Source organism: Carcharhinus amblyrhynchos, chromosome 32, assembly GCF_965287045.1.
Source record: "Carcharhinus amblyrhynchos chromosome 32, sCarAmb.v2.hapA, whole genome shotgun sequence".
Taxonomy (NCBI): domain Eukaryota; kingdom Metazoa; phylum Chordata; class Chondrichthyes; order Carcharhiniformes; family Carcharhinidae; genus Carcharhinus; species Carcharhinus amblyrhynchos.
In genome coordinates, this window is record NC_137355.1 from 22,757,759 (window position 1) to 22,766,469 (window position 8,711).

Here is an 8,711-nt window from a genome sequence, read left to right on the forward strand (position 1 = left end):
AACAAACTCGCCTTAGCACTCCACTCTCCATTGTCAGCGAACCCCCTTTACATGAGACTGAACAGTAACCCACTTTGTTCATTCAGTCATAGTTTCCAGTATAAACAGGAATATGAACATAGTTAATCATGTTTAATCTTTTAAAAATATAATCGTCGATAAAAGTGTTTAAAAAAGTAATAGTGTCTAAAGATTTGCTATGACTCAGCAGTCAAATAATTTGCATATAAGAACGTTCGGTGTCCGGAAATGGTTCTGTTCATTGTTCGGCAATCGTTATTCTGAATTTCAGGATCAAACCCAGTTTTTGAGGCCAGTTAACACGGGATTTTATTTATTCTTCCTATTTCTGAGGATTCCGGGTCAATGGAGAGAAGCTGCGGCCGGTTCTATGGAAAAGTCCTGGCACTTCCGTCAGGCGGCCTCTGTTGGTTGATTGTGGTATTGCACCTCAAGTCCCTCTCATTCTGGAATGTTCCTTCGCAGAGCTCTGGGGACAGATGAGGAGCTTCTTGTCGAAGAACTCTGTGCTTTACGGGCTGTTCCCAGGGACGTGCTGCTAGACAAACGTCAGATAGGAATTAGGCAAAATCAGCCCCTCCAGTCTGCTCCGGCATTCAGTCAGATCATAGCTTATCTCTCTCTAGTCTCAAATCCATCTCTTCACCTGTTTCCCATATCCCCTTATCCTTTTTTTTACTAGAAATATATCTACCTTCTTCTTGAAACCATCTAATGAAACCATTCCGCCACACTATAGGGCAGTGAGTTTCACAAATTCACCACCCTGTGTGAGAATTATCTCCTCCACGTCTCAGTTTTAAATTTATTGCCTTTCAACCTACACCTGGACCTCTTGTTCGAGATTGTCTGATAAGAGGAAACATTTGGTTGATGTTTACTTTATCCCTTTTAAAATTTTATACATAGAACTATAGAACCATAGAACACTACGGCACAGAAACAGGCCTTTTGGCCCTTCTTGGCAGTGCTGAACCATTTTTGTGCCTTGTCCCACTGACCTGCACCTGGACCATATCCTTCCACATCCCTCTCACCCATGTATCTGTTCTATACACCTATACACTGATCAGATCCCCTCCCATCCTTCTAAACTCCAGTGAGTATAAGCTCAAACTGTTCAATCTCTCCTCATACGTCAACTCCCTCATCCCCGGAATCACTCTGGTGAACGTCCTGTGAACTGCCTCCAAAGCCACCACATCCTTCCTCAAATAAGAAGACCAGAACTGGACACAATACTCCAGCTGCGGTCTCACCAACGCCCTACACAATTTCAACAACACTTCTCTATTTATACACTTAGTCCCTTTGCAATGAATGCAAATATCGCATTTGTTTTTTCATTACACGCTGTATCTGCATACCGACCTTCTGCAATTCATGAACACAGACACCCAGATCCCTCTGCCTGGACCCATTTTGAATCTGCTTCCCATTTAGGTAATAACTTGCATTTCTAATTTTTCTGCCAAATGGATAACCTGAGATTTATCCACATTAAACTCCATCTGCCAAATTTTGGCCCATTGTCCTCATCTATTTATATTAGTCTGTGTGTTGCAGGAGGATCATCAACTTGGTGAAAGACATTCTTTGGTCTGCCTGAAACTTGCTGGTCTTCAAGGGGTTGTCCCAACTGAGTGTAGCAGACTGGCACACTCCAAAGCCCAAGGCTACACGCTGAGAGATGCACTAAAGCTCGGGGCAGCTGCCACAGAGGCCCAATGGGGAAGGTCGCTGTAAAAGACCTTTCAACTACCGTGAAGTGAGGGGAGCAGAACCCCTTTGGGCTGAATGAGTCACTGAATGTATACAGTGAATATTACATGTATCTCAGTTATACTGAAGCACTTCGGAATGCAACTTTTTTCTATGTATATAACATTTAAAATAAAGCAAAATACTGTTGGTGCTGGAATCTGAAACAAAAACTGAAAATGTGGGAAAATCTCAGCAGTTCTGACTGTATCTGTGGAGAATGCAGTCAATGTTTCGCTCCTAACCCTTCATCAGAGCTAAGAGCAAAGAGAATCAGCAGAGATTTATACTATGAGGGTGGGATGGGATGCTGTGTTTGGACAAAATGAATGTAAATGATGATGAAGAAAGCTCAGAAAGATGCTAAAAGTGTCCATTAAGTGATCAGAATGTGTGAATGGCAGAACAGAGGTACAAATGATTAACAGACTGCCTGAGAAATGTGGCAGTTACCCTGAAAGGAAGACAAATTGGCAGCGCCAGTTTGGATAATGGCATCATCAGAACAGATGCAGCAGAGGCAAAGGGACTGAGAAGGTATACATGGAGAGGTAGTAAATTGGATTAGACATTGGCTCAACGGAAGAAACCAGTGAGTGGTCATGGAGGATTGCTTCTCCGAGTGGAGGCCTGTAACTAGTGGAGTGCATGATGTGGAGATGTAAGAAGTCTCACAACACCAGGTTGAAGTCCAACAGGTTTATTTGGTAGTAAAAGCCACTAGCTTTTGGGGTTTGCCCCTTCATCAGGTGAGTGGGAGTGCAATATCTCACACTTGTCTGCATTAAACTCCCACTCACCTGGCGAAGGGGCAAACCTTGAAAGCTAGTGGCTTTTACTACCAAATAAACCTGATGGACTGTAACCTGGTGTTGTGAGACTTCTTACGAGTGGTGTGCCGCAGGGATCAGTGCTGGGTCCGTTGTTGTTTGTCATCTATATCAATGACCTGGATGATAATATGGTAAATTGGATCAGCAAATTTGCTGATGATACAAAGATTGGAGGTGTAGTGGACAGTGAGGAAGGTTTACAAAGCTTGCAGAGGGATTTGGATCAACTAGAAAAATGGGCTGAAAAATGGCAGATGGAGTTTCATGCAGACAAGTGTGAGGTATTGCACTTTGGAAGGACAAACCAAGGTAGAACATACAAGGTAAATGGTAGGACACTGAAGGGTGTAGAAGAACAGAGGGATCTGGGAATACAGATACATAATTCCCTAACAGTGGTGTCACAGGTAGATAGGGTCGTAAAGAGTGCTTTTGGAACATTGGCTTTTATAAATCAAAGGATTGAGTATAAGAGTTGGAATATTATGGTGAGGTTGTATAACACAGTGAAAAGTCTGACAACACCAGGTTTTAGTCCAACCTATTTATTTGATAATATACTCACAAGTGAGTATACTCACAAGTGAGTATATTATCAAATAAATAGGTTGGACTAAAACCTGGTGTTGTCAGACTTTTCACTGTGTTTACGCCAGTCCAACGCCGGCATACCCACATCGAGGTTGTATAAAACATTGGTGAGGCTGAATTTAGAGTATTGTGTGCAGCTTTAGTCACCCAATTACAGGAAGGATATTAATAAGGTTGAGAGAGTGCAGAGAAGATTTACAAGGATGTTGCCGGGACTTGAGAAACTCAGTTACAGAGAAAAGTTGAATAGGTTAGGATTTTATTCCCTGGAGCGTAGAAGAATGATGGGAGATTTGATAGAGGTGTATAAAATTATGATGGGTATAGATAGAGTGAATGCAAGCAAGCTTTTTCCATTGAGGCTAAGGGAGAAAAAAACTAGAGGGCATGGGTTAAGGGTGAAGGGTGAAAAGTTTAAAGGGAATATTGGGGGGGAGTTCTTCACACAAAGGGTGGTGGGAGTGTGGAATAAAGAAAAACTTGGACAGGTACATGGATGAGAGGGTGTGGAGGGATATGGTCCAGGTACAGGTCAGTGGGACTAGGCAGAAAAATGGTTTAGCACAGACAAGAAGGGCCAAAAGGCCTGTTTCTGTGCTGTAATGTTCTATGGTTCTATGGAACTGATGTGCCTCCACCACATTGTTCTGATGAGGCCACTTTCCAAAACAGCGCTGCTAATATGTCTTCCTTCTTTCTCAGTCATGGTTTTCCACCCACTGTGGTTGACAGGATTCTCAACCGCTTCTGACTCAGCCCCCAGGCCACTGCTCTCACCCCATCCCCTTCTTCCCAGAACCAGGATAGGGTCTCTCTTGTTCTCACTTTTCACCCCACCAGTCTCCAAATTCAGAGGATCATCCTCCACCATTTCCACCAATTCTAGCACGATACCATTACTCAACCCATCTTCCCCTTTTCCACCCTGTCAGCATTCTGCAGGGACCAATCTTTCTAGGACACCCTGGTCCACTCCTCTATCACACCCAACACCTCACCCCCTGCCCATGGCACCTTCCGATACAATCGTAGAAGATGTAACACCTGCCCCTTTACCTCCTCCCTGCTCACCATCCCAGGTCCTGAACATACCCCTTTCCTTCAGTCAGGTCTATTGTATTTGTTGCTCCCAATGTGGTCTACTGTATGTTGGACAGACCAAATGAAGATTGGGTGACCACTTTGCTGAACACCTATGGTCTATCCACAAGTAGGACACAGACCTTTGTGTCGCTTGCCACTTCACACACCACCCTGCTCTCATGCCCACATGTCCATCCTTGGCCTATTGCAATGTTTTAGCGAATCCCAGTGCAAACTGGAGGAACAGCATCTCAGTTTCCGATTGGGCACTTTACAGCTTTCCAGACTGAACATTTGACTTCAACAACTTCAGAGTGTGAAGTCTCTCCTCCACCGTCACCCCACTTCCATTTATTTTATTTCTCCCTTTCATTCATCCATTTTATCATCCTTCATTCTCACTTCCATTTTTCCACTTCTCCGTTCTCGCTCTCCACCTTGCCCTGGACAGTTGATCATAGGCTGATCTGCTCTTTGCAGAGGAGATCTGACTGCTGCTGATTTAAGGACAAGAGAGGAGAAGGAGGGTCTCAGTGATAACCTCAGCCGGTATGGCAATTCCATCCGTTCAGTTAGCATTACCCATCCAGCCAAATGAGTTTGGGATTAGTCTGACAAACACTGTGTGGGATTATTTTCAGATTAGCGTTGTCTGTTGCAGGGAGTTGCTTCCCATTAGTGGAAAACACAAATACTCCTTGATTATTGACAAGATCCAAATTCCATTTCTCCCTTTCTCCCATACATCATTTCAGTCTGTGAACCCTCAATAGGCAGTCATCTATATTCAAATATAAAAACTGGGAATCTGATGAAATAATTAAAGGGAGAATAGTTTGCAGTTCCACTTGAGTGTTAGTAAAAAATTGTGATGATGTGGAGATAAGGAATTGTGAGCCAGCTTCATCCTTGTCCTATTGTTAAATAAACAGCACAGGTGATGAACCAGGATGTGTCAGCCAGGATATTTAATACAATTTAGTGAGTAAAAAGTTAACTAAAGAGGAACTTGAAAAACAGGATGTATCCCAGGTGTATAATAAAATGTGACTCAGTAAGCCACATAAGAAAATATTAGGTCAGATGACAAAAAGCTTGATCAAAGAAGGCAATTAAAAAGTATCTTCAAGGAAGAAAGTGAGGCAAAGAGATATAGGCCAGAATTTTACTGTGCTGCCTGCTATGGGGATTGGAGTGGACAAGGGCGGAGCATGGGATGGTCTGTTGACCTTGGGTGGCATTTTAGGGTTTTGGGATGAGCGAGACTGTAAGGTCCCCTTCACAAAGAGGGGATTCTGCAACTTGAGGCCTAGACAACTGAAGAAACTGCAACCAATATTTCAGCAAATAAAACTGAAGTTGTACAAGGGATCAGATATGAGGAATGCAAGTATTTTGGAGGCTTGTGGTTCCAGAGTAAGGGAAGGACAAGGCCATAGAGAGATTTGAAAATAATTCCAAAATCAAAACATTGCTGGACTGGAAACCAATATAGGTCAGAGGGTACAGGGATGAGAAGGCAATAGGACTTGGTATGAGTTAAGACATGGGCAGCAGAGTATAGGAACAATTAAGTTTAAAAGGAACGGTATAATTGAGGGTTTCAGCAGCAGATGAACTGAGATGGGGCAAAGGCAGGTGGTGCTACAGAAGTGGAAACAGGTGGTTTAAGTGGTGCCACAAGTATGATGTTGGAGGCCAATCTCAGTGTCAAAAGTGACAGCAAGGTTGCACAAGGATTGGCTTAATCCCGGATTGTTGCCAGGGACAAGGATGGGGTTTTAAGGCAAGGATAGATAAATTTTTGAACAGTAAAGGAATTAAGGGTTATGGTTAAGTGGAGCTGAGTGTGTGAAAAGACCAGCCATGATCTTATTGAATGGTGGAGCAGGCTTGTGGATCCAGATGGCCTACTCCTGCTTCTAGTTCTTATGTCAGGAACGAGGGAATAGAAGTTTGCAGTGGAGGTTGGTACATAGAGTCATAGGGGTTTACAGCATGGAAACAGGCCCTTTGGCCCAACTTGTCCATGCTGCCCTTTTTTTAAAAGACCTAAACTCATCCCAATTGCCTGTATTTGGCCCATATCCCTCTATACCCATGTAACTATCTAAATGCACTTTAAAAGACAAAATTGTACCTGCCTCTACTACTACCTCTGGCAGCTTGTTCCAGTCATTCACCGACCACCCTCTGTGTGAAAAGATTGCCCCTCTGCACACTTTTGTATCTCTCCCCTCTCACCTTAAACCTATGCCCTCTAGTTTTAGACTCCCCTATCTTTGGGAAAAGATATTGACTATCTACCTTGTCTGTGCCCCTCATTATTTTATAGACCTCTTTAAGGGCAACCTTCAGCCTCCTACGCTCCAGAGAAAAAAGTCCCAGTCTATCCAGTTTCTCCTTATAACTCAATCCATCAAGTCCCGGTAACATCCTAGTAAATCTTTTTTGCACTCTTTCTAGTTTAATAATATCCTTTCTATAATAGGGTGACCAGAATTGCACACAATATTCCAAGTGTGGGACTTACCAATGTCTCGTACAACTTCAAATAGACATCCCAACTCCTGTATTCAATGTTCTGACCGATGAAACCAAGCATGTCAAATGCCTTCTTCACCACCCTGTCCACCTGTGACTCCACTTTCAAGGAGCTATGAACATGTACCCCGAGATCTCTTTGTTCTGTAACTCTCCCCTCATGATACATATGGTTTCACAGAATTATAGAATCATACAGCGCAGAAGAGGCCCTTCAACCTATCGAATGCACACCAACACATTAAAACACCAATTAGACGACTTAAATAAAAATAATTTCCCTAAAATTTAAATTCCATTTATTGAGAAACAAAAACGATGCTCCCAATGCCGTGTCATTGCCATCCCGCAATGCCGTGACTCGGATTCGAACCGAGGTTGCTGCGGCCACAACGCAGAGTACTAACCACTATACGATCACGGCGAGCTACTCGGGAGACGAGAACAAACGCCGTAACTGAGGTACAAGAACCTACACGTCACGACTTCCACAGCACGTGATATCTCAATGTCATGTCGTCAGACTGACGCACAAACGCCCCCGGCGCCTCAGCTGCTGAGGACGGCTCCAGGACCAAGTGACCGCGGCGCGGGCTCCGGGTGAGTGCGATCGGCTGCGTGGGGGAATTCCGGGCGGCGAACAACCGCAAACTGACAGAGATCGCCGCTCTCAATCCGCGGTGCAGCTGCGCAGTCGCAAAGACTACAACTCCCGAAATGCACTTGGGGAAACGACGCATGCGTATTGTTGCACAAGGACGTTTGATCGACAGCACCGCTTAGCCCCTCCCCCACGCTCACCCTTGCCCAACCCTTCCCCTCATCCCTCCCCTCCCTTCCCCCACCCTCATTCCTCCCTTCCCCTTCCCCTCATCCCTCCCCTCCCTTCCCCCACCCTCATTCCTCCCTTCCCCTTCCCCTCATCCCTCCCCTCCCTTCCCCCACCCTCATTCCTCCCTTCCCCTCAACCTGCCCTCACCCCTCCCTCCCCCATCCTCACCCCTCCCTCCCCCCTCCCTCCCCCACCCTCACCCTTACCCAACCCTTCCCCTCACTCCTCCCTTCCCCTTCCCCTCATTCCTCCCTTCCCCTTCCCCTCATCCCTCCCCTCCCTTCCCCCACCCTCATTCCTCCCTTCCCCTCAACCTGCCCTCACCCCTCCCTCCCCCATCCTCACCCCTCCCTCCCCCCTCCCTCCCCCACCCTCACCCCCCGCCCTCGCCCCTCCCTCCCCCACCCTCACCCTTACCCAACCCTTCCCCTCATTCCTCCCTTCCCCTTCCCCTCATTCCTCCCTTCCCCTTCCCCTCATTCCTCCCTTCCCCTTCCCCTCATTCCTCCCTTCCCCTCAACCTACCCTCACCCCTCCCTCCCCCACCCTCACCCCCCACCCTCACCCTTCCCTCCCCCCCTCCCTCCCCCATCCTCGCCCCTCCCTCCCCCACCCTCACCCCAGCTCCTTCCTCCCCTCACCACACCTCCCCCACCCTCTTGAGGAACAGAGGTACGCGTGTTGTTGCATCAGGACATTTGACGTGGAGGCTATAGAGAGAGTGCAGGGGAGGTTTACCTGCCTGGTATGGAGGGTCTTAGCTATGAGGAGAGATTGGGTCGACTGGGTTTGTTCTCCCTGGAAAGACGGAGAATGAGGGGAGACCTAATAGAGGTGTATAAAACTATGAAGGGCATAGATAGGGTGAATAGTGGGAAGCTTTTTCCCAGGTCAGAGGTGACGATCACGAGGGGTCACAGGCTCAAGGTGAGAGGGGCGAGGTTTAACTCCGATATCAGAGGGACATTTTTTACACAGAGGGTGGTGGGGGCCTGGAATGCACTGCCAAGTAGGGTAGTGGAGGCGGACACACTGGGATCGTTTAA

The 8,711-nt window shown here is 46.3% G+C and overlaps 1 non-coding gene across 1 annotated transcript; it reads right to left on the reverse strand.

Moving 5' to 3' along the window:
- Window positions 1–7,185: 7,185 nt before the first annotated feature.
- On the reverse strand, window positions 7,186–7,257 carry trnah-gug (transfer RNA histidin (anticodon GUG)). The gene has a single exon. It is a non-coding gene; the product is annotated as a tRNA-His (tRNA).
- Window positions 7,258–8,711: the final 1,454 nt, after the last annotated feature.